Here is a 26442-nt window from a genome sequence, read left to right as displayed (position 1 = left end):
ATAAAGATAAAATTAACTTACATTTAAAGTCTGAGGTAAAAATTAGTTAACAAGAAATATATTTTAACTAAGTTGGTCTAAACAAAAGGTTAAGTAGACTTGTTGATATGTAAAACTCTTCATTACCTTCTCTATTAGAAATGGTAGATCGCACAATGGCTATGCTAATTATTCTCATGCCTGAGGTTTCCTTTCCTGCGCACGACTCCATCTTGAATTGGTGTAACAAAAGGTTAAAAAGATGTTGTTGATATGTAAAAGTCTCAAATTCCTTCTCTATTAGAACATTAGATTGTGCTTTGGTTATGCTAATAACAAATTTTGTTTCATAGTAAGTAAATTGCAGCCAGCTGCCTTTGGGACTCTAGGCCATTCCCCGCCCCCTTGCAAATGCCCATCGAGGCAAGAAAGTACGCCCCCCAGAGGCAAGAAATTTTTTTTTAAGCTGATAAAGTTTTGCCCACAGAGGCAAAAATGGCTCCCTCAGGCATTCCCTTGGCAGCACATTGGTTCTTGTTACTTGCTTACATGTTTCTCCATGTTTGTGCCAGTTTCTTTTTATAAAAATGCCTGTACGATATATGTTTCTGTTCACCCCACACCCTTGATACTGTAGTCATTTAGTTAAAAAGAAAAGGGGGAATTGTTGTATGCTTTACATTGGTTTGTTCTAGCCCTCCCCCGCCAAGAGAATTGGATCAGTCCTGTTAGTTTCGCAGGCCCGCTTGGCCCCGCCCCTAGGAACCCCGCCAGAGTTCGAGAGTTGGAGAGGGTTCCTGAGTTCCAGAGTAAGAGAGAGTGCTTGCGCCGCCGCAAAGAGACAGCAGAGTTCTGTTTGGTGATTAGTTTGGTTTAGTTTATGAATTGTTGTTCCTGAATAAAGAAATAGAGCCTCCCTGCCCATCCGTATGTCTCTGGTCGTCTCTGTTACCCGCCCGTGAAGCTAGCCCGGCCAGCAAGAGCCTTTCGAATTTTAACAACACAGTGTGATTCATGTCCTGAGAGCCTCATGGCCAGTCCTTGTGTTCAGCCCAAGTGGACATTCTGCTGGGAGACAAAATGTGCTTTTTTAGGGAGACCAGGGCTGGCTGGGTTGTACTACAATGAAGTTGTTTTGGGAGTGCCATGAACACTATGATTGGTAAGTGGGCCCTCCCTCTGGGGCTGCTATAAGGTTTAAGAATATCTGGAGCAGATATTCATGATGTCAGTCATTTCTAGATAAAATAGACTTTGTGATAAGAACTGGAAACTTAGGGCCAGTGGTGGAGCACCCAGCTGAATGTACTCATAACCATATCCAAGGACCTCAGTTCAAGTTCCCAGTCTCCACCAGCAGCTTGGGAGGGGGGTAGTTCCACAAGCAGTAAAATTGTGGTGCAGGTGTGTCTCTTTCTCCCTCTCTATTTTCATATCTCCTTGCAACTTCTTTCCATTTTGTAAAATAACAAAGAAAGAAAAATAAGAAAGAAAGAAAGAAAGAAAGAAAGAAAGAAAGAAAGAAAGAAAGAAAGAAAAGAAGGAAGGATGGATGGAAGGAAGGAAGGAAGGAAGGATGGAAGGGCAAGATGGCTGCCAGGAGCAGTGGATTTGCCATGCAGATACTGAAGCCTAGCAGTAACTCTGGTGGCCATAATAAAAAAAGAAATGGAAACTTAAAAACTTTTGAAGCACCCACAACGACCCTGGGTCCATGCTCCCAGAGGGATAGAGAATGGGAAAGCTATCAGGGGAGGGGGTGGGATATGGAGATTGGGTGGTGGGAATTGTGTGGAGTTGTACCCTTCCTACCCTATGGATTTGTTTATCCTTTCTTAAATAAAAAATAAATTAAAAAAAAAACTTTTGAAGCAGGCATTTCTTTCTGTGGGCATGTGCAGATAATTTCTTCTGCGGGAATTCCTGGGTCTGATTGACCTCAGCTATATGTGGGACACTGTGCAGAGAAGTTGGAGAGCCCCTCTCTTTATAAATTTTGTGTTGTTCTCAGAATCAGCCACTTCACCTCCTGTTCCCTGTGTCAAAGTTCCCTCATATTTTTTTTTATGAGAGAGGAAGGAAGAGGAGGAGGAGGAGAAGGAGGAGGGAGAGAACCAGAACATCACTGGTGCATATGATGCTGGAGACAGAACTCTGCTTTTAGGTCCAGTTCTCTAGCTATTGTGCTATCTGCCTCTGCAGACACACCCTCCCCTCATCTTTATAATAGTGCTGCTATTTCCACAAGCCCAGTCTGTCTCTGACATTTTCTTTTCTTTTTTTTTTTTTTTGCAACCAGAGTTACACTGGGGTGATGCCTATATGATGAGTCTGCTTCTCCTGCAAGGTAGGAAGGAAAGAAGGGAGAAAGAAAGGAAGTGAAAGGGAAGAAAAGGGAAGGGAAGGGAAGGGAAGGGGAGGGAAGGGAAGGGAAGGAAAGGAAAGGAAAGGAAAGGAAAGGAAAGGAAAGGAAAGGAAAGGAAAGGAAAGGAAAGGAAAGGAAAGAAAAGAAAAGAAAAGAAAAGAAAAGAAAAGGAAAGGGGGAATGAAAGAAAGGAGTTTACAGGCCGTTTTAGTCTTCATCTACTCTGGGATGAGCGGTGTCGGTCACTGTGTGACTCCCTTCCCCACATGTATAATTCAGAGCACATGACTGGATATAAGTTCCCAGTGATTGAGAATCCCCACTCAGACTCTGGGATGAAAGGAGGGCTGAGCAGTGTGGGAACACAGAAGATAAGCAATTTGAAGAAAAGAAGACAGTAGGAATCACAGTTGTGGCCCTTAAAAAGGAACTTATCTCTTATATCTTTCTCAGTTTACAGAAGATTGAACTATGGTCTCAAAGACAGAAACTTAAATTAACTGTAGCTTTTTACAAAGATGCATGCATTTAGTTATGAGAAAGAGGGAGAGAGAACCAGACCACTACTCTAGCACATAAGCTGCTGGAGATCAAACTTAGGCCTTCAAGCTGGAGTTCAACACTTTATCCACTGCACCACCTCCAAGGCCACAATTAGCTTTTTTTTCAAGTTTTATTTTAGCATTTAAATTATTTTATTTTATTATTAGGATAGAGACAAAGACGAGTTGGGCACGAGTGGAAGAGGCAGAGGGAGAGAGGAAGAGAGACACCTACAGCACTGCTTCACCATGCATGAAGAAGCTTCTTCCCACAGCTCAAACCTGGGTCCTTGCACATGATAACTTGTAAGCTCTACTAGAGCTGTGCCACTGCCAGGTGCCTTAACTCTAGTTTTTCAGTGAAGTTCTGTCCTGGATCATGTCTTGTCTTCTAACTGCACTCATTAATTCAAAGGAATAAAAAGAAAAAACAGAGTCTGTACAGAAATTTCTACAAAAGAGCTAAAATGTGGACATGTGAAAGGATCTATTAGAAAGCAATGGTGAGGGCGAGCCAGTGGCACACCTGGTTGAACGGACATGCTGCCATGTGATTCTTGTTGCTCACCTGCAGAAGGGGAGCTTCACAAGTGGTACAGCAGAGCTGCAAATATCTCTCTACCTCTTCCCCTCTCTATACCCTCCTTACCCCCTCTCAATTTCTTTCTACCATATTAAATAAAAACAAGGCATAGATAGTTCTAGAAACAATAGTCAACCCATATCTGTGACTTTGGGAGAACCACTGCAGTTTCCAATAGAAGGAATAGAGACATAAAACTCTGGTGGAGGGAACAGTGTGGCCATGTACCCCTATATCTTGTAATTTAAAAAATTAATATTAAATCACTAACACCACCACCACCAACAACAAGACCAATAATAATAATAAAATAATAATAGAAAAAAATGGCCCCAGTGGGCAGTGCATTCATCTTGCTGGCACCACGCACCAGGGATAACCCTGCTGGAAATTAAAATAAAGAAAAGAAGGAAGAGAAAGGAAGGAATGGAAATAAAGGAAGAAAGTGAGTGAGAGAGAGAAAGAGAGAGAGAGAGAGAGAACCATAGTGAGGGTGTGAAGCTGGTTCTGTGCCAGAGCACAAGACCTGCACACCTGAAGCCCCAGAAATTCCAGGCTCAAGTCCCACATCACCACATACTAAAGCTGAGCTGTGCTCTGGTCCCTTTCTCTCATAAAAAATAAATACATGTTAAAAAACAAATATAACATTTGTTAATCATTATCGGATCACTAATAGAAATAAAAAAAGAGAAAGAAAACCAAATTGAGTTCCATGTTGAATTCATCAAGAGGAGAGATACTTTTCCTTTGCCATCTCTGCAGATGTTAAGAATGTGGTTAATCTCACAACGAGTATGCTGTGTGCAGCAGCATAATAACCACTGAGTGTTATAAAAAAATCTGCAATTTGTAATCACTGAGAAAGGAAAAACAGATCATGAGGCAGAAAAGAAAGTTTCTCCAAAGAGACCCATCAAGATGCTCAGCATGTCACCCGGGTTCTCAGTACATCAGAGTCAGTAGAGGGGAACCCTCTGAAAGGTTGCTAGAGTCTTGCACCACTTCCCTGCTCTGGGAGGTAGTGGGAAGCTTCCTCTGTATGTTACACTTGTCACATCCTCTGGTGATGACTGGTCAGGACTTCTGCTCTATAGTTATCCTCAACGGTGGCACCTCACCATTTGTGTAAGTTCTTAGGTGTATGCACACATAGACATACCTATATAATCATGTGTGAATGCATTGTGTATAGAGACATGCTTGATGATGTGCTTCAGTCTATTGCCTGGGGTTTTAGAAATAGGCTTTATGTGAAGTCGGGTGGTAGAACAGTGTTTTAAGCACACATGGCGCAAAGTGCAAGGAACAGTGTAAGGATCCCGGTTTGAGCCCCCAGCTTCCAACCTGCAGGGGAGTCACTTGACAGGCAGTGAAGCAGGTCTGCAGGTGTCTATATTTCTTTTCCCCTCCTCTTTACATTTCTCTCTGTCCTGTCCTACAATGACAACATCAATAACATCAACAATAATAATAACCACAACAATAACAAGGGCAAAAAATGGAATAAATAATTAAAAAATAAAAAATTAATAATAAAAACAAAGAATAGGCTTTATGGGGATGGGGAGACAGCATCTTGGTTATGCAAAGGATTTTCATGCTTGAGGCTCTGAGGTCTTAGGTTCAATTCCCAGCACTACGATAAGCCAGAGCTGGTAAGTGCTCTAGTCTCTCTCTCTCTCTCTCTCTAACTCTCTCTCTCTCTCTTTCTCTCTCTCTCTCGTGTGTGTGTGTGTGTATGTGTGTGTGTATCTTTCTGTGCTTTCACTGGAAAAGATGAAGAAAATATTTAAAAAATATTATTTATTTGTTTAATTTATTGAGAGAGAAATATAGAGAAAAACAGAGAGATAGGGAGACAGATAGACAGACCAGTTCAGAACCTCGGGCATGATAACCATTTGCATCACCATTATGTTTTATCCTTAGCCCTATAAATAATTTTTTAAGTAGTCTGTGTGGGAATGAGAGTGCAGGGGTATCAGAATGGAGTTATGGATGGAGCTTGCCAAAGCCAGACAGACTGCATCTAGATTTCAGGAAGGATAGATTCTCTTCCAATTGAAGGTTGTTGAATCAGTGTGTACTGCCCAGTGTGTGTGATTTCTACAGCTCTCTGATGTCTAAAATCCCCCCTTCAGAACAGAAAAAGCCTCTGAGCTTCTGTATGAAAAGCAGTGTAACTGTTGAAGTGTCAGTCTTTCCCATAGTATGATTCCAAAGGAAGGATGGCATTTGGGTGATTACTCTGCTTTATAGCTCAGATCTAAGACCCTGCAATTAGAAGACCTGGATTTCAATCTCTACCATCTACTCTTGGACAGATTACTTAACCTCTGTTGTCTCAGTCTCCATACTTGCCCAACCTAAAGAAGAACAAGCCAATTATTTAGTATGTAGGTTGCTGTGGGGATTAGTTGAGACTCAACATGCAAAATAATTAGAAAGACTCTGGGGCATAGAAGGTGTTCAAAAGATGTTATCTCTCATTACTGTTGCTGACAGCCAGAAAGAAGGTCAAGTCTTTGGAACACCAGAGGATCTTTTCCACCCAGTGATCCAGATGTGCATGCAAAATTAGACTAGACATCCAGAAGGAACTAGGGCATTTCTCTTCCCTCATTCCTGTCTATCTCCACCCACCACTCTCTCAGGCCCAGTCTCTCCATAAAGTAAGTCAGTAGAGCTGGGTTCTCAGACCAGGCAATGGTTCACCCAGTTGAGTGCGCACGTCACCAAGTACAAAGATCATGTTTTGTGCTCCTATTCCTCACTTTCACTACTGGTGAAGCAGTAATGCAGGTGCCCCTCTTTCTCTTTCCCTCTCTATTTTCCCCTCCCTTGTCAATTTATTTCTTATTTATTTATTTATTTATTTATTTATTTATTTATTTTTGCCTCCAGGGTTATTGCTGGGGCTTGGTGCCTGCATTACAAATCCACTGCTCCTGGAGGCTATTTTATTTTTTTCCCTTTTGTTGCCCTTGTTGTTTTTATTGTTGTTGTGGTTATTATTGTTGTTGTTACTGATGTCATTGTTGTTGGATAGGACAGAGAGAAATGGAGAGAGGAAGGGAATACATAGAGGGAGAGAGAAAGATAGACACCTGCAGATCTGCTTCACTGTTTGTGAGGCGACCCCCTGCAGGTGGGGAGCTGGGGGCTCGAACTGGGATCCTTAGGTTGGTCCTTGTGTTTTGCTCCATGTGTTTTCCTCTAAGCCTTTGCGTTCATATCCTCAGTGGATTCCTCTTGGCTTGCACTCTGCCATCTATCATATTCCCATAGAATTATGCTGTCACATAGCATATGTCTCAGGAACTAATAGCTAACACGAGTGAGAATAACACTTCAGTTTTTCCAGGTCTCTTCCCACCACAAGGGAATCTAGAAGGCAAAGCCTGTACTGAACTCAATGCTCACAAACAGCTGTTTTTTCATGGATGTGACCCAGGTTAGAGCCTGGACCCTACCACACTGAAGGAAGTTGTGTGCTAAGGTCTCTTTCATTCCCTCTCTCTCTCTTGTTTATCTAAAATAATTAATACACAAATAAGCAACAAACCTGCTATTTCATCAAACTGAATGAGCTAATAATGTTCACCCTCCTTCCTGGGTTTTCTGTGTCAGATATTTTACCACCATCCTGTGGAATATGGAGGCTTGCAGTACTTGCCCATACTCAAACAATTCCAAAACCTGATAGGTAAGTTCGAAAGTCAGTGTGAAATGGAGAAGTAGGTAGGAGATATAGGGCTCTGAACAAAAGATGCTCAGGTGACTCTGTGTCACTGGGTCTTGTGCAACTCTCAGCACAAGGTAGATGTGTCTGTGGAGCTAGTGAATGTGTGAATGCACGGGGGTGGAATGGCTGCCCTGGAGCAGAATACGGAGCTGATATCAACAGTCTGTGTGTGGTTCCTGGGTGCTTCAAGGCCCCATGCAGGAGATTCCAGGAAGCCAGCTCTACAAGGTAGAGGACTCACCTCAACTCAGGTGGTGAAAGTGAGTGCTAGCATAAACAGGCTGTGCCTGCTCCCACCTCCCTTTGACCCGAGACACTTGGCTCTTGCTTCTTTGTCCTGATTCTCCTTTGTCAGGGACTCATCTCCAGTGAAGTGCAGGCAAAAAGAAAGGTTACAAGTGGTGTATTCCAGATTTAGAAAGACACAGTGAGCGTAATTATGACTACTTAAAAGTCACACATTCTCATATTCACTGAGACATGATATATATTTATATGCATTATCAAATATTGTTCTCAACTATGCAATTAAATATCGCTACCTGCTTAAGTGGAAATGACCTTTATTTTATAAGAACATGTCCTCAGGCTAGAGGTAATAAAAACAGCCAAAATAGTCAAGTTTGGGTTCTCATGAAATTTTGCATCAAACTAGGAGGAGACAGGCTAAAGAAAAGCAAGTGAGAATCCATTTGTGTGTGAATCATAACTTAAACACATCATAATAATGACTTTAAACTGGTAAAAGGATGCTTTTGAGAGAGAGGGAGAAAGAGGAGAAGGAGGAGGAAGAGAAGAGGAAGGGGAAGAAGGAAGAGGAGAAAGAGGAGGAGGAGGAGAAAAAGAAGAAGAAGAGGAAGAAAAGAAGGAGAGAAGAAGAGAAAAGGAGGAGGAAGAGAAGGAGAAGGAGGAAAGGGGAAGAAGGAAGGCACAGCAAATAACTCACCGGGACAGTGTGCTGCTCTTTGTGAGGTTGGAGCCACGGCCTTCCCTGCATTGTAGGAAGCTTTGACTCTGTGATTTCCCTCCCCAACTATCTCTTAACTATTTAAAAAAAAGTTTATTTTTAGCAGTGATATTCTGGTGATGACAACAAAAAAAAAAAAAAAAGAAAGAAAGAAAGGAAAATAAATGAATAGATATACTATTCTTTAAAACTGGGAGTATTTCATGTCTTACTTTAGGAATTTAGTGGTAATCAGAAAAGTATTGTAAGACAATCACTCTTCTGTGTATCTAATAGCCTATATAAATCTTGGTTTGCTTAAGGTCCTTTAACTTAATGTCACAGTTTCCAAGAACCTGAAAATTACTGTACCTGAGGAGCAATAATATCTGAACTCTTTGAACAGACTTTATCTTTAACAAGAAATTTAGGATTATCTTTCTATCTTGAGAGCCATAAGTAAGTCTGAAAATACAGATTTCTCCCTCTTAGGTGATATTCACAGAGTGGAGGAATTACTGTTTACATTTTTTATGTTGGTGCTGGACAGTGGAGCACCCAGCTGAGTGTACACAACTGTGAGCAAGGACCCAACCTCAAGTGCCAGGTCCCTGCCTGCAGGGAGAAGCATCACTAGTGGTATAGAAAGGCTACAAGTCTCTCTGTCTTTTTTTCTCTCTCTCTCTTTCTCCCTCCCTCCCTCCTTCACTTTCTCTCTCTTTTCTCCCTCTTGCCCTCTTCCCTCTCAATTTCACTCTGTCCTATCAAATGAAAAAAGAAAAATAAACAGCTACTGAGAGTCATGAATTTATCATACAAGCAGCAATCCCTAGAGATGAACTTGGTGGCAAAAATAAACAAATAAATAAATAAAATAGCAGGGGTAGAAAGCATAATGGTTATGCAAAGAGATTCTCATGCCTGAGGCTCCAAAGTCCCAGGTTCAATCCCCTGCACCACCATAAACCAAAGCTGAGCAGTGCTCTGGTAATAAATAAATTAATTAGAATAAAAATAAAATACTCATTTAAAAATAATAAAAATAAATAAAATTATGTTCAACCTGGCCTCTACCACACTAGAGATGCTTCTGAGCTATGATTCCTATCCCTCCCTCTCTTTTCTACTCTATGTCTGAAATTCAGCCCAGAAAGATGAAACCCCAGCATTATCATAAAATATTATTTCTCTTATTTCATAGGGAAAAGAGAGAATTTCACAGGATAGATAGATAGACAAACAGGCAGGCATGACAGAACTGCAATCCTTTACATCCTGAGCCAGGGATCAAATGGAAGCGACAAGTATGCAAGTGAGGGTTCTACTGGTTTAACTATTTCCTCACAACCAGAAAACCTTGTGACATAGTCTTCACAGAAACTCACTCATTAGAATATGCCTCATGGGTCCATTTGCTTTGTCTGAAAATTGCTCTGTGAAGATGTTGGATATAAACTCAGGCTTGATGTTGCAGACATATAAAGAATAATATAATAATAGATCCAGTAGAATTATAGGTGCCTTAGAATCAGAGAAGCCTGAGTGTGGGCCTCTGTGTACAGACAGGGCAGGGACACAAGTGGGCATAGAAGGACCAAGTAAGCCACACTCCAAGCACATTTCTTCCTCCATTTTTTTCTTTCTTTCTTTCTTTCTTTCTTTCTTTCTTTCTTTCTTTCTATCTTTCTTTCTTCTTATTTTTTCTCTCCTCAGGGCAAAATTGTTTCCATTTGCCTTTTATTTTTAATTTATTTATAAAAAGGAAATATTGATAAGACCATAGGATAAGAGGAATATAATTCCACAGAATTCCCACTGCCAGAGTTCCGTTTGCCATCCCCTCCTTCAAAGCTTTCCTACTCTTTATCCCTCTGGAGTATGGATTCAGGATCATAATGGGGTACAGAAGGTAGAAGGTCTGGCTTCTGTAATTGCTACTCCACTAAATGTGGGCAATTGGAAAGTCAATCCAAACTCCCAGTCCAAATACATTTCTAACTGGCCAGTAGATAAAATAAAAAAAAGTAGGGGTTCGGGCGGTAGTACAGTGGGTTGAGCACATATGGCACGAAGCATAAAGACTGGCATAAGGATCCTGGTGCCAGACCCCAGCTCCCCACATGCAGGGGGTCACCTCACAAGTGGTGAAGCAGGTTTGCATGTGTCTATCTTTCTCTCCCACTTTCTGTCTCCCCCCCTTTCTCCATTTCTGTCTGTCCTATCCAACAACAACAAAATAAATGGCAACAATAAGGGCAACAAAAATGGAGGAAAAAAGGCATTCAGGAGGAGTGGATTTATGGTATAGGCACTGAGCCCCAGTGATAACACGGGATACAAATGTGTGTGTGTGTGTGTGTGTGTGTGTGTGTGTGTAAATAAAAAGAAAAGAACATTCATTGTGGAGAAACTTTATTTTCCTATAAATCAGAAGATGAATAGGATAAACAGACAGACTGAGAGACATGCAGAAGTTTCAAGGAAGATTCAGCAGGTCAGGTGCAGAACACAGGGAGGAGAAGAAGGAGGAGCCTCACTCTGGATCCTCCAGCCCTGCTTGGCAGAGTCCTCAAGGTCTTCGGGAGACACCCACTCCACAGCCACAACAGCAGGAGCCCCCCAGAGCAGCCACACACACACCTCTGACCTCAGTAGGGATGTGGGGGTCACACAAAAGCACCCCCCTTACACCTGCCTTGGCCCCAAGCTTCAGAGCTGGAGAGACCCAGACACACACAGGGGCAGCCACACCTGCACCCACAGATGCAGCCACAGACACACCCACAGATGCAGCAGCACTCACAGCCAGAGCTGCAGGGACACCCACACCCACACTGGCAGAAGCCCTCAGAGCTGGGGCAACAGATGGGCACTGAAGCTGAGCAGGAGCCTGGGGACTTCAGGGGGCCCTCAGAGGCAGCCTCTGGGGTGTTCTTCACACTGGCACTCTTGAGGGAAGGCTGGTCCTGCTGCTGGCTCTGCTGACTGGACATTTCACACACCACCTGGCTCAGGAAACCTGGGGAGACACAAAGAGCAAACCTTCAGCACACAGGGAACAGACAGCACATGGCTCTCTAACCCCAACTCTGTCACCTGACAAAGGGCAGACTAGAGTGGGCAGGGCTGAGACTGGAGGGTCCACACAGCAGGAGGCCTCTGACCACTGGGAGGCTCCCTGCTCCTCCCTCCTCTCTCCTCCTTCTCTCCCAGCACAGGGACCCCTCTCCCACCCCTGCCCCAGGCCCTGGGGACAGGCTGCCATAGCTCAGGGGCCCCCAGGCTGGCTCAGCTGTGCTCAAGCTCTCCCTGGGGTGCTGGGCTCTCTCAGCACACTGCCTGGAAGAAGGCAGCAGGGAAAGATGCCAAGGACCACACAGGCTCTCACACCCCTCTTACCTGTCACTCTGTCCTCATTAGTCTCTGTCCTGCTGCTGCCACCCTATCCTCTGCTGTCTGCTGCTCTTCCCTCCTGCCCCTCTGGTCCCCTCCAAACTTTCCCACAGGCCTCTGTCACCCTGCTCTCCACACAGAGAGCCCTAGGCTCAGGCAGGCTGCACCACAGGAGCCAGGGAGGGTCCTGAGGGTCTGTGAGGAGCACTTGTGCAGGAACATCAGAGCTGGATGAGCCCCCAGCATTATCCCACCCTCCACCCTCCTGTTCCCCCAATCTTGTGTCAAGCACCCACCTGCTGGTCAATGCAGAGACAAGAACTGTCAGCACAGGGCAGTGGGGGCCAGGCCAGCATGGGGCCCTTTTATCCTGGGCCTGGAGTCTCCCCAACATGAGGCACAGCCCCTTTATGCAAAGCAGCCACTGAGAAACCCTGAGCAGAGGTGAGTTTCCTCACACTCACTCCTCCTGGCACTCAGCTTCCTGTGAGCCCACAGTCATCCTGGGAGTACTGCCTGCTGGACTGTGCTCCCCAAGACACAGACAACCATTCCTCCTCCATGTGCTCATGCATTCACTCATACCACAGGCACACAATGGTCATCCCTGTCATTCACGTGTTATTGTTCTAAACATCAATCACAGGTTGTTGTTTTTTTTCCTTTTTGTTGCCCTTGTTGTTTAGCATTGTTGTGGTTATTAATGTCGTTGTTGTTGGATAGGACAGAGAGAAATGGAGAGAGGAGGGGAAGACAGAGAGGAGGAGAGAAAGACAGACACCTGCAGACCTGCTTCACCGCTTGTGAATTGACTCCCCTGCAGGTGGGGAGCCGGGGGCTTGAACTGGGATCCTTACGCAGGTCCTGGTGATTTGCGCCACGTGCGCTTAACCCGCTGAGCCACCGCCTGACTCCCCAATCACAGGTTTTGAGGATATGCATGAACCTTTGTCTGTATCAGGCCTGCACTGGCTTCTCTCTCCTTGGCTCTCTTCCTCCCAGCTGAGAAATAGCTGGATAAATGAGGGAGGGGTTCATCTCAGATGCTCCTACTCAAGTGCTCCTCACAGACCCTGAGGGCTCTCTCTGGATTTTCAGAGTGTGAGATGGAGCTGGCCCAGGCAAAGAGCTCTGTGTGTGTAGAGCAGGGCTGCAAAGGTCTATGAGGGGTTTTCGGAGGTGTGAAGGGGCTGGAGGGAAGACCAGCAGTCAGGAGAAGGTAGGGTGGACCGGCAACATAACTGACTTGGACAGTGTGCTGCTTTGCCATGTACACAACTCATGTTCAAGCCCACCCTCCACTGTGTTAAAGAATGTTCCACAGTTTTCAAGCCCCTGATCCCCACCTGCATAGGAGACACTTCAGGAGTAGTGAAGCAGGTCATTGGGTGTCTCTTTCTCTCTCCCCTCTGCCCTCACCTCCTTCCCTCTCAATTTCTGTCCTAAGAGAAAGGAAGGAAGAAAGAAAGAAAGAAAGAAAGAAAGAAAGAAAGAAAGAAAGAAAGAAAAGAAAGGAAGGAAAGAAAGAAAGAAAGAAAGAAAGAAAGAAAGGGAAAGGAAAGGAAAAAAGAAAGAAGGAAGGAAGGAAGGAAGGAAGGAAGAAAGAAAGAAAGAAAGAAAGAAAGAAAGAAAGAAAGGAAGGAAGAAAGAAAAGTAGCTGCTGGGAGCAGTCCATTCATAGTGCAGAAACTGAGGCCTAGAGATAAAATGGAAACCTTGGTGGCAATTTAAAAAGAGAGAAAGTTTTGATGCTGTGATTTTCTTTTTTGCTTCCAGGGTTATCACTGGGGCTCAGTGCTTCCACTCCAAATCCACTGCTCCTGGAGGTTATTTTTTCCCCTTTTGTTGCCCTTGTTGTTTATCATTGTTGCTGTTATTATTGTTGTTGTCATTGTTTTTGGATAGGACAGAGAAAAATCGAGAGAGGAGAGGAAGACAGAGAGGGGAAGAGAAAGATAGACACCTGGAGACCTGCTTCACTGCTTGTGAAGCAACCCCCTGTAGGTGGGGAGCTGGGGACTTGAACCGGGATCTTTATGCGCCATGTACACTCAACCCACTGTGCTACAACTTACCCCTGATGATGTAATCCTTTACACCTCCTCTCTCCCCCTCTATCTGAAATATATAAAGACATACAGGCATACATAAGTAAAATGCTTAAAGGAGAGAGAATCAACAGGTGGCAGTAGCTGAAGGATGGGGCTGATGTGGCTAGAAGGGAAAGCTGATAGTTGTTTCAGAGTCCGTGTGGGGCTCAGTGTCCCACCTTGCTGCCCTCTCCCAATAAGTGTCCCGAGACTGACAGTTATCCACAAGAAGTGTTTTATAAGTGTCCTAAGACTGTCAGTTATCAACAAGAAGTGTTCTATTGTTATTACATTTTTTTTTTATTAGTGAGAGAAATGGAGAGAGAAAACCAGAACATCACTCTGGCATATTTGAAGCTGGTCACTAGCCTGGATCCCTTATGCCTGATAGTTCAATGCTACCAGGCTTCAGGAAATACAGTGGCATAGCTAATACAGCATGGTGGATTCTGAGCAGTGGCCGGCATGCTTTCAGGTGACTCAGAAACTCATACAGGGCTGACATTAAGACCCAAAGTACTCCACTGCAAGGAATTGGTGATTTCTAGTCTTCAATATGCCATCGGCTCCTGTTCTAGAAATCTCTCCCTTGACACTGTTCTGTATTTAGCCCTCCCACTACCCATTGCCATGAGACTACCTGAAGGGGCAAATGCTAGACACAAGGTTTGTGTGTGACTCATCTTCTTGTCTGGAAGATACAAAAAGGAACCCTTAGCCCAGATACATACTCCTAGATGAATTTGAACTCTGACCCCAATCTAGAAGGCTTTTCTTCTCCCCCACTAAGGAGGGATGATTAACCTGTCCAAGGAGCAATCTGCTAGCTCAGAGCCCCCTTACAAAAAGGGAAGATGACACTGCAAGGTGTCATCAAGTGACATCAAGTGATGAGAAGGATGACTGGGATTAAGGAGGTGACCCCTCTTTGTAGGGTCTGCTTCTCAGGCTCCACCTGGGCTCTGGGTCTCCATGTAGGGAGTCTTTTTCTTCTGTGAGTGGGTTCAACCATGTAAGACTGAGATGCCACTAGCCCAGATGATGTTCGTATCATTGCCCAAGTTTGTATTTGTAAAATGTAAAGATAATTATCATTTATGTAGATAACGATATTTGCTTAAGTGATTGAAGAGCTCTTTCACTGCTAATACATATGAATGAAGGTCATTATGTTATATCAGTGAAATTCTAAATGTGATATTGGGGTAGTTACTAGCTTCTGTGGGTTTACTGTACCCTCATCAGTCATGGATGTATTAGGTACTGAAGTACCTTGTCACTGGGAACACTACACAAACTACAGAGTTAAAGAAATGTCTTACTTAGGACAGTAACATTCTGCTTCCATTTAACAGGAACCCTGAGGATCTCGTGCATTTCCAGGGACAGTTCTTTTGTCATCACCAGCATGATTACACTTCTCTTCCTGTTCAATGTTAACATAACACGGCCACTCCCATCAATGACCTCAGCCCCTCTCAGGGGACCTCACAGCTAATACAGCCTGTACTAGTCACTTCCTTTCTAGATAGCTACACCATGTGCATCTCATCCTTCCACTGCTCATTCAGCTGGATGCTTCCTTAATGATACTCCTGACAACTTCAATTTGTGTTTTTGTGAGCTTCAAGGAATGGTGGTTTTCCTCTTTCTGTTTCCTGATTATTTGTATGTTTGTCTTTCTTTCTGTTGCTTTCCCTTTATTAAGCCCAGTTATTGACCAAAAGATTAAATAATGACTTCCTTCTATATAAACTCTGTTACTGGGGTCTCTACCTTCGAGTCACCTTAAATCTTGATGTCCCAGTGGCCAGGTGGAGTAAACTCACCAGGGTTTTTGATAATAGACAACACACTGGCTTTTTAAAAATATTTAATTAGTTATTTATTATGAAAAAGAGAGAGAATGAGAAAGAAGAAAGACCCATACTCAGCTCTAGTATAAGGCAGCACCAGGGATTGAAACTGTGGCCTCTGTGTCCTCTTAGATAAATAATAATTTCTTTCTTCTTCTCTTTCTCTTTCTTCTCCTTTTTCTTCTCCTTTTTCTTCATTTCCTTCTCCTCCTTCTCAATTCCCTTTGCAACTTTCTTTCTTTTCTTTCTCTCTCTCTCTTTCTTTCTTCCTATATTTCTCTCTCTGCCTCATCCGCCTTCCCTAAAAGAGCCCCACAAATAACGATCTCATTATTTTTAGCAAGTTTTTTTTCCTTTTTAATTTCAGACCAATGGTAAAAGCTAGAGAGAAAAGAGGTGCCATCACAACACTCCTCCAGATGCATAGCTCCCTTCAGTGTTGTGCATGATGTCTCCATGTAGTGCTTGGGCTACGTTCCATGGCTCTGTGCATGGTATTATGTGTACCTGTCTAGTGAGTGACTAGGCCTTCACCCCAGTACTCACCATTGCTGTGCATAATCCAGACTCCTTCATTTCCTCCTAGGCATTAATACAGTCTCAGAGTTCCCAGGTACATTTGGGTGATAATTATAAGAAAACTAGCTTGTCATTGAGGCAGAATTTGAGACTCCAAGTTCGTTCCTCCTCTATTTAAGTCCCATGTCCTCTCTGACCCCCATGTCACCTCAAAGAGAAGTGAGGAATTTCTGTCCTTGATACTAGCTTTGACAACATCAGGGTAGTGTAGATTGTCCTTGTATCTGCATATCAGTCCTGGTGGGAGTTCTTATGGAAAAATGTCTGCCTGTTGAATAGACTTGTCTCTAATCTTAGACATGTTAATCAGACAAAATTGCATGTTCACATATCTGTGTATGTCCAACCATAATCTCTGCCCTGAAAGTGGTGCTCCAATTATTATAAGGCAGCAATGTCACTTGGGACCCTCCCTGGCTGCCCACATAGTTTGCATCAACAGAGACGCTTCCAGAAACCTATAGTCACATATGGGGCCTCTGGCCTGGGCTTTGATCTCTATTGGGTATCCTGTCTAGTGAGTGACCTGAACTCTACCCCACTCAAACACTCAGTTGATATGAATTTTGTTCCTGTGGCCTGTGAGCTCATGGGCATTGATACATGCCATATCTGACCCCGTGGTGTATGCTCCATGAGGACACTACTAGGGACTGAAGAATGGAAGGCTATTGAGTCACAAGCCTCTACCAGCACTCAGAAATGCAGCCTATCATTCATTCTCTAGGAAGTCCTTTCTTCCAGATATTTTCACAATTCTTCCTTAAAGACTTAATTTATTTCTTCCTTGCATAAATTGTTTTAGGGCCAGGGAGTTAGCATAATGGTTGTGCAAAAAGGCTTTCATGACTGAGGCACCAAAGGCCCTAAGTTCAATCCCAAGCACTATTATAAGCCAGAGCAGAGCAGGGTTCTGGGAAAAGTAAACAAGGAAACAAATAAATATAAATTACTTTACTTATGGAACTTCAGGGGGGAAACGGAGATGTATAAAGTTCAACACAGTTTTGATCTTTAACACTCTTTATCAGGAACAGAGACAGATATGCAAATTGGTGAGCTTAGAGCAGTGTGGGTAATAAATAAACGGTGAGGGGAACGCTCACAGATGTAGTAAATGAATTCCACTGTATGTATTCATAAATCTTCCCAGAGAGAGTGATCAGTCTTGAGTACAAATAAACAGGTGACTTGTAGGGATGACCATTGTGTGCCTGTGGCATGAGTGAATGCATGAACATATAGAGGAGGAATGGCTATCTGTGTCTTGGGGAGCACAGTCCAGCAGGCAGTACTCCCAGGATGACTCTGGGCTCACAGGAAGCTGAGTGCCAGGAGGAGTGAGTGTGAGGAGACTCACCTCTGCTCAGGGTTTCTCAGTGGCTGCTTTGCATAAAGGGGCTGTGCCTCATGTTGGGGAGACTCCAGGCCCAGGATAAAAGGGCCCCATGCTGGCCTGCCCCCCACTGCCCTGTGCTGACAGTTCTTATCTCTGCATTGACCAGCAGGTGGGTGCTTGACACAAGATTGGGGGAACAGGAGGGTGGAGGGTGGGATAATGCTGGGGGCTCATCCAGCTCTGATGTTCCTGCACAAGTGCTCCTCACAGACCCTCAGGACCCTCCCTGGCTCCTGTGGTGCAGCCTGCCTGGGCCTAGGGCTCTCTGTGTGGAGAGCAGGGTGACAGAGGCCTGTGGGAAAGTTTGGAGGGGACCAGAGGGGCAGGAGGGAAGAGCAGCAGACAGCAGAGGATAGGGTGGCAGCAGCAGGACAGAGACTATTGGGGACAGAGTGACAGGTAAGAGGGGTGTGAGAGCCTGTGTTGTCCTTGGCATTTTTCCCTGCTGCCTTCTTCCAGGCAGTGTGCTGAGAGAGCCCAGCACCCCAGGGAGAGCTTGAGCACAGCTGAGCCAGCCTGGGGACCCCTGAGCTGTGGCAGCCTGTCCCCAGCCTGGGGCAGGGGTGGGGGAGGGGTCCCTGTGCTGGGAGAGAAGGAGGAGAGAGGAGGGAGGAGCAGGGAGCCTCCCAGTGGTCAGAGGCCTCCTGCTGTGTGGACCCTCCACTCTCGGCCCTGCCCACTCTAGTCTGCCCTTTGTCAGGTGACAGAGTTGGGGTTAGAGAGCCATGTGCTGTCTGTTCCCTGTGTGCTGAAGGTTTGCTCTTTGTGTCTCCCCAGGTTTCCTGAGCCAGGTGGTGTGTAAAATGTCCAGTCAGCAGAGCCAGAAGCAGGACCAGCCTTCCCTCAAGAGTGCCAGTGTAAAGAACACTCCAGAGGCTGCCTCTGAGGGCCCCCTGAAGTCCCCAGGCCCCTGCTCAGCTTCAGTGCCCATCTGTTGCCCCAGCTCTGGGGGCTTCTGCCAGTGTGGGTGTGGGTGTCCCTGCAGCTCTGGCTGTGAGTGCTGCTGCATCTGTGGGTGTGTCTGTGGCTGCATCTGTGGGTGCAGGTGTGGCTGCCCCTGTGTGTGTCTGGGTCTCTCCAGCTCTGAAGCTTGGGGCCAAGGCAGGTGTAAGGGGGGTGCTTTTGTGTGACCCCCACATACCTACTGAGGTCAGAGGTGTGTGTGTGGCTGCTCTGGGGGGCTCCTGCTGTTGTGGCTGTGGAGTGGGTGTCTCCCGAAGACCTTGAGGACTCTGCCAAGCAGGGCTGGAGGATCCAGAGTGAGGCTCCTTCTCCTCCCTGTGCTCTGCACTTGACCTGCTGATTCTTCCTTGAAACTTCTGTATGTCCTCTTCCCCTCCCTCTAAGAGTCTGTCCTACAGAACAATAAAACTTTGCCACAAAAAATTGTCTTGCTCCTTTTTATCTACTCAGTTCCTGTGACATAGAAAAGAAAGAAAGAAAGAAAGAAAGAAAGAAAGAAAGAAAGACAGAAAGAAAGAAAGAAGTAGAGAGAGGGGGGAAAAAAGAAAAAGAAAGGGAAGACAGGGAGTGAAACTTGAACAATGTGTGGCCTGTGGCAGCCATAGTAAGGTGTCTGGGAGAGTGGGAGGTTGGGATTTGAAAGACTAGAAACCTAAGTGGTGAACTACTGAAGCTGGTGATAGGAATGGCATTCAGATATCTATAATGAGGAAATAAGAAATTGTACTCATGTTTTGTAAATCATGTATTTTTCTAATTAGGTGATTAAAAAGTAAAAGCAAGGAAGTCAGGCAGTAGCACAGCGGGATAAGGACACCTGACACAAAGTGCAAGGACTTGCTGAAGGATCCTGGTTAGAGCCCCCAGCTCCCCACCTGCAGGGGAGTTGCTACACAGACAGTGAAGCAGGTCAGAAGGTGTCTTTCTCCCCCCTCTGTCTTCCCCTCCTCTCTTGATTTCTTTCTGTCCTATCCAACAACAATGACATCAATAACAACAATAATAACTGCAACAATGATAAAACAACCAGGGCAACAAAAGGGGAAAAAATAGCCTTCCGGAGCAGTGGATTTTTTTTTTCTCCTGGAGAAAAAAAAGTAAAAACAAGAAAGAAGGAAAGAAAGGAAGGAAGGAAGGAAGGAAGGAAGGAAGGAAAGAAAGACAGAAAGAAAGAAAGAAAGAAAGAAAGAAAGAAAGAAAGAAAGAAAAAAGAAAGAAAGAAAGAAGGAAAGGAGAAAGAGAAATGTAGAGAGAAGGAAAGACACCAGGGTGACCAGAGTCTCCCTTCAGCTCAGTGGGGGCTGGGGTGGAACCTGAGTCTTTTTTTTTTTTAATTTTTTATTTAAGAAAGGATTAATGAACAAAAACATAAGGTAGGAGGGGTACAACTCCACACAATTCCCACCACCCAATCTCCATAACCCACCCCCTCCCATGATAGCTTTCCCATTCTCTAGCCCTCTGGGAGCATGGACCCAGGGTCATTGAGGGTTGCAGAAGGTAGAAGGTCTGGCTTCTATAATTGCTTCCCCACTGAACATGGGTGTTGACTGGTCGGCCCATACTCCCAGTCTGCCTCTCTCTTTCCCTAGTAAGGTGTGTCTCTGGGGAAGCTGAGCTCCAGGACACATTGGTGGGGTCTTCAAACCAGGGGAAGGCTGGCCAGCATCCTGGTGGCATCTGGAACCTGGTGATTGAAAAGAGAGTTAACATACGAAGCCAAACAATTTGTTGAGCAATCATGGATCCCAAGCTTGGAATAGTGGAGAGGAAGTGTTAGGGAGGTAGTCATTGCAAACTCTAGTGAACTTCTGCTTTCAGGTATATATTTTGCAGTAGTTTATAGATACGTGTGAACATAAGCTCTCTCTCACAGAAACTGGTGTATATCTAGGTTATGGGACTTTGTTAGAAAGTGAACTACCTGAGATGAAATTAGAGTGTACTATGAAAGGAAAGGTCTCACCCAAGTAATGAAGCTGAAGGGTTGTCATTCCACACGTGAAGTTCTCTGGACACAGTCTGAGGTGAAGCATGTTGAGGTGGCAATCGTTGCGTTGGTTAGGTTGTGATCGGCGGATGCAATATTATTTGGTTTGGATTGGGAGACGCATATGGGAAAGTGGGCCCTATCCAAGGGTTCCAGGACTGGGGGAAGTAGGGGCTCTATAGTGGAGATGTGAGGTTCCTGCTGCCTTAGGGTTCAAAAAGACAGTGGATAGTTAATGTTATCATCACACTATTTGGTAATTAGGTTAACTTTGAAAAGTCCTTTTGTTATGGTTTGCTGTACAGTATCCAGTATCTTGTATATAGCTGTGCTATTGGATGCTTCTAATCTACTTGGTCTAGGCTTTTGAGAGAGTCCACATATCAAATACACAGCCTATATATTAAAAAGATTCAGTTTGTGTTTTGAGACACTTTGAGACATACAACTGATTTTCCCCCTCTCATATTAATTAACTATTGATTTATATGTCTACATTTTGCTAGGAGTGTACATAAACACCATTCCCACCACCAAAAGACTGTGACCCATCCCTCCCACCCACTCCCACCCCCCACTGTCCCAGGAAGCTGCATGTCTACCCCTCACCACTGGGTTTTTACTTTGGTGCCCTACTTACAATTTGATCAGGTCCTGCTTTTAGTTTCCCTTTCAGATCTTCTTACTCTACTTCTGTTGATGAGTGGGATCATCCCATACTCATCTTTATCTTTCTGACTTAGCTCACTTAACATAATTCCTTCTAGCTCTGTCCAAGATGGGTCAGAGAAGGAGGGTTCATTGTTCTTGATAGCTGCATAGTATTCCATTGTGTATATATACCACAGATTTCTCAGCCACTCATCTGTTGTTGGGCACCTGGGTTGCTTCCAGGTTTTAGCTATTATGAATTGTGCTGCTATGAACATAGGAGTACACACCTATTTTTGGTTGAGTGTTATGGAGTCCTTGGGGTATAACCCCAGGATAGGAATTACTGGATCATATGGAAGGTCCATGTCTAGCCTTCTGAGAGTTTTCCAGACTGCTCTCCACAGAGGCTGTACCAATTTACATTCCCACCAGCAATGTAAAAGGGTTCCTGTGTCCCCACATCCTCTCCAGCATTTGTTGCTGCTGTCCTTTTTGATGTATGCCATTCTTACAGGAGTGAGGTGGTATCTTAGTGTTGTCTTAATTTGCATTTCTCTGACAATCAGTGACCTAGAGCAGTTTTTCATATGTTTGTTAGCCTTTTGGATCTCCTCTGAGGTGAATGCTTTGTTCATATCCTCTGCCCATTTTTGGATGGGGTCATTTGCTTTTTTGGTGCTAACTTCGCTGAGCTCTTTATATATTTTGGTGATTAGTTTCTTGTCTGATGTCTGGCATGTGAAGATCTTCTCCCATTCTGTGAGGGGTCTCTCTGTTTGTTTAATAGTTTCTTTGGATGTGCAGAAGCTTTTTAATTTGATGTAGTCCCATTGGTTTGTTTCTGCTTTAGTCTTCCTTGCAATTGGGTTTGATTCATCGAAGATGTCCTTGAGGTGTATGTGGGAAAGTGTTTTACCAATGTTTTCCTCTAAGTATTTGATTGTTCTGGTCTGACATCTAGGTATTTGATCCATTTGGAGTTGATTTTTGTTTCTGGTGAGATAAAGTGGTTCAATTTCATTCTTCTGCATGTTTCAAGCCAGTTTTCCCAGCACCATTTATTGAAGAGAGCCTCCTTTTTCCATTTAATCCTTTGGGCCCCCTTATCAAAGATTAGATGCCCATAGGTGTTGGGATTTATTTCTGGGCTTTCAATTCTGTTCCACTGGTCTGTGTGCCTATTTTTGTTCCAGTACCGTGCTGTTTGATGATGATGGCTTTATAATATAGTTTAAGGTCTGGGAGTGTTACGCCTCCATTTCTGTTTCTTTTCCTCAAGATGGTTTTGGCAATTCTAGGTGTTTTCAGGTTCCAGATAAATGATTGTAGTGTTTGTTCTATTCTCTTAAAGAAGCTTGGTGGAACTTTGATGGGTATTGGAACCTGAGTCTTCTGCATGATAGGCAGCTGCCCTTCCATCCAGCTGTGTCATAGTGCTCCTTCCTCTAGTTTTCTTTCTAGCTGTACCCTATAGGTAGACCCATTGACTAGATCACCTGCTCAGTCTTGGTTCAGACAGGTCCCTGGAAAGATCTGGGCTGACTTTTCCTAGTCATGGAGGTATCATCTTAGCCTCTTATTTCTAGTCAGGATGGATATTTTCTGAACATTTGAAATCTATGTATCACTGCACTGTATTTTTAAATTGACAGTAAGGCAGATAATATTTTTAGCAGTAAAGCAGATGCTACAAGCTAATAAGGAGCTGACCAGATATCTTACTTGGATATTGTGCTTTCTTTTTCATTCTTGCAACCCAGGTTCAAGTCCAACCTGTACTGCACTAGATGAAGCTTAGGTGCTATGGTCTCTTACTCTCTCTCACTCCTTCTCTGCCTCTATAGAAACAAATTAATTAACAAATGTTAACAAGTACTCTTCACAGTAGAAGATTTTGAAAACATATAATCAAAAATACCAAGTGATGGTGTACTTGATAGAGAACACATGTTACAATATGCAGGGACCTGGGTTCAAGTCTCCAGTCCCCACTTCCTGGGAGGAAGCTTCAAGTGTGGTGAAGCAGTACTGCAGGTTTCTCTCTTTCTCCCTCTCTATCTCCTCCTTCCCTCTGATTTATCTCTATCCCTATTCAATAAATAAACAAGATATATATTTAAAACAATAAAAGCTATCACACAAGGAGTAAGTCCATAAAACTATGTAGTGTTGTCTGAATACTGGGTACCAAATCTTCCAATGAATAAAGCCTGGGTTCTGTGACCTTAACCAGGGGAGAACAACATTTGCATTATCACAATTGCTTTAAGAATCTTCAGATTGAGGGGGTAAGGCAGTAGCACAGCAGGTTAAGTGCATGTGGCACCAAGCACAAGGACTGGTATAAGGATCCTTACACCTGGCTCCCCACCTGCAGGGGAGTCACTTCACAGGCGCTGAAACAGGTCTGCAGGTGTCTATCTTTCTCTCCCCTTCTCTGTCTTCCCCTCCTCTCTCCATTTCTCTCTGTTCTATCCAACAAGGACAACATCATCAACAACAATAATAACTACAACAACAATAAAATAACAAGGATAACAAAAAGGTAAAATAAATAATTTTTAAAAATTGGGGGAAAAAAAGAATCTTCAGTTGGAGGGATTTTCCTAGACAACAGCGGGTGGACTAAATCTATTTATAGAAGCCCTTCCCAGCACCACCACAGGGGTTTATGGTCAAGCCTGGAGCATCAAAGGTTCCAGGTTAAAGCTCCAGCACTGCCATAAGCCAGAGCTCAGCAGTGTTCTGGTCTCTCTCTCACTAAAAAATAAAATATTTTTAAAAAGTGTTGAGTGGGGGATTTTAATTCCTGGCACCACACACCACACCAAAGGTAGCTTCATGATAGGTGAAGTGGTGCTAAGTGATCTCTTTCTCCCTCCTCTCTCCCCCTTTCTATTTCTTTTAAAAAATATTTGTTTATTTATTTACCCCCTTTTGTTGCCCTTGTTGTTTTATTGTTGTTGTTATTGATGCCGTCATTATTGCATAGAGCAGAAAGAAATGGAGAGAGGAAGGGAAGACAGAGAGAGGGAGAGAAAGATAGACACCTGCAGACCTGCTTCACCGCTTGTGAAGTGACTCCTCTGCAGTGGGGAGCTGGGGGCTCTAACCGGGATCCTTATGCTGAACCTTGTGCTTTGCACCACCTGCACTGAACCTGCTGTGCTACCGTCTGATTCCCCCCACACACCTTTCTATTTCTATTGAATTAAAAAAAAAAAAGTCTGCTAGGAGTAATGGATTCTCAATGGCAAGAAAAAATAGTAAAGAAAATGAAAACATGTTAATTTTTTTCTTTGCTAGGGCAACAAAAGGGAATAAATAAGTAAATAAATATTTTAAAAGATATTTTTTCTTTGCTATAAAAAAATGTATCCCTTGCCTAAGTTGTTCAAAACCCCATTCTATTAATGTTTCACATTTCAATGTTCTTTTTCTTCATTTTTTTCTGCTCTTGAGTTATTACTGGGGCTTGGTGCTGGCACTACAAATCCACTGCTCCTGGCAGCTATTGTTTCCATTTTATTGGATAGGACAGAGAGAAATTGAAAGAGAAAAGGGGGAAATAGATACAGAGAAAGAAAGACGTCTACAGACCTGCTTGTGAAGCTCCCTCTCTACAGATGGGGAGTAGAGGCTGAAATTTGAATCCTTGCATGGGTCCTTGCACTTAATCCTGCGTACCACTGCCTGCCCCGCCCTTTTTTTTTTTTTTTTAATGCCACCAGTGCTATCACTGGGGCTTGGTGCTTGCACAACTCTACCCCTCCTGGTGGCCATCATTTAAAAAATTGATAGGACAGAGAAAAATTGAGAGGGCAGGGGAGACAAAGAGGGAAAGAGAAAGAGAAACACCAGTTATCTCTGCTTTACTGCTTCACAGTTTGTGAAGCTTCCCCCCTGTAAGTAGAGACCTGGCGTGGACCCAGGTCCTTGTGCATGGTAACACTAACGCCCAGGCCTTATCAGTTTTATTTTCTCATTTTCTCCTTCTTTACCTGTTTAACTAGAGACTTTCCTCATTCACTGTCACTTCGGCAGGACACACTTGAGTTTAATCATTCACTGCTACCTGTTCTGTACACTGCACCCTCAACAATCTTTCTAAAGTGCAATGATGACATAATACTTCCTGTTCTCTGTTTTCTTTATTGCTTCCTTGTTTAGAATATCTTGGTGTTTCTATGCATTTATCCTAGTTTCCTGCAATATTTGGCTAACATTCTCCAAGTTCACCATATTCCTTACAAAAGGATCAGGGCCCTGATTCCTTACTGACAACTATTCTCTCAATTCTTGTGCTAAAAATCTCTGCTATGCTCCTCCTTCAAGTTTTGGTGTTTCTACTTGACTTTACCAGGAGTTTAGTTGAATAGACAACTCTCAAGGACAAGGCATGTATGGAACCAGCTTCCTAATTTAGAAGACCAATGGGATAGCATGGGCTACAGTGCATAATCCCAGATGATCATGGACTCCATCCCAAGTTATGTTCATGGGCTTGGCCATGTCAGTCTGAGATACCACTAACTCAAATGATGCTCAAGTCACTGCCTAAAGTTATGTTTATATGTAATAAAGATTATTTCCACTTCAGTAAAGAACTTAGTATTTTATTACATGGCTGAAACTCTTTCTTTGGTAATGAATATTAATAAAGATAATTATGATATCCCAAAGGAAATTCTATATATGTGGTCTTGGAGTGGCCACTGATTTCTGAGTTTGCTATATTCCTTCTAAATATGGGACATCTAGGGTCTTAAATGACAGTCAGTGTAAGCAATAGATGAGTTCAAGAAATGTCTTTAAAAGACAAATAACTTTCTGCTCTCCCTCCCGGCTTGTGTTGCCCTTGTTGTTTTATCTTGTTGTGGTTATTATTGTTGTTGTTATTGCTGTCATTGTTATTTGATAGGATGGAGAGAAATGGAGAGAGAAGGGGAAGACAGAGGGGGGAGAGAAAGATAGACATCTGCAGACCTGTTTCACCTCTACTCTTTTAAAGCGACCCCCCTGTAGGTAGGGAGTTAGGGCTCAAACCAGGATCCTTATGCTTGTCCTTGTGCTTCGCACTATGTGCACTTAACCCATTGCACTACCACACCATCCTCTCTTTCTGCTTTCATTTAACATGTAACACAGAAGAAAATTTTGATTTCCAAGAGCAGTTCTCTGGTCATCACCACCATGATCACACTTTTCTTCCTCCTCAACATCACCATAAAGTGGCCACTCCCATCAGTGACCTGGGTCCTTGTCACCAATATCCATAGCAATTCCACCCATACTATTCACTTCCTTTCTGGATAGCTAAAACATTTGCAATCAATCCTTCCATTTCTCATTCAG

At 43.8% G+C, this 26442-nt stretch overlaps 2 long non-coding RNA genes across 2 annotated transcripts in view; both read right to left on the bottom strand.

The window, feature by feature from the left end:
• LOC132541358 (uncharacterized) overlaps positions 1–26442 on the bottom strand; it is a 400798-nt gene that overhangs the window by 288126 nt on the left and 86230 nt on the right. The gene's annotated exons all lie outside the window — the stretch shown is intronic.
• On the bottom strand, positions 10559–11999 carry LOC132541354 (uncharacterized). Its single transcript, XR_009552558.1, has 2 exons — positions 11853–11999; positions 10559–11182 (listed from the first exon to the last, which is right to left on the bottom strand). It is a non-coding gene; the product is annotated as an uncharacterized LOC132541354 (long non-coding RNA).

This window comes from Erinaceus europaeus, chromosome 11, assembly GCF_950295315.1.
Source record: "Erinaceus europaeus chromosome 11, mEriEur2.1, whole genome shotgun sequence".
In the NCBI taxonomy this organism is placed as follows: Eukaryota; Metazoa; Chordata; class Mammalia; order Eulipotyphla; family Erinaceidae; genus Erinaceus; species Erinaceus europaeus.
This window is presented reverse-complemented; position numbering and strand designations above follow the sequence as displayed.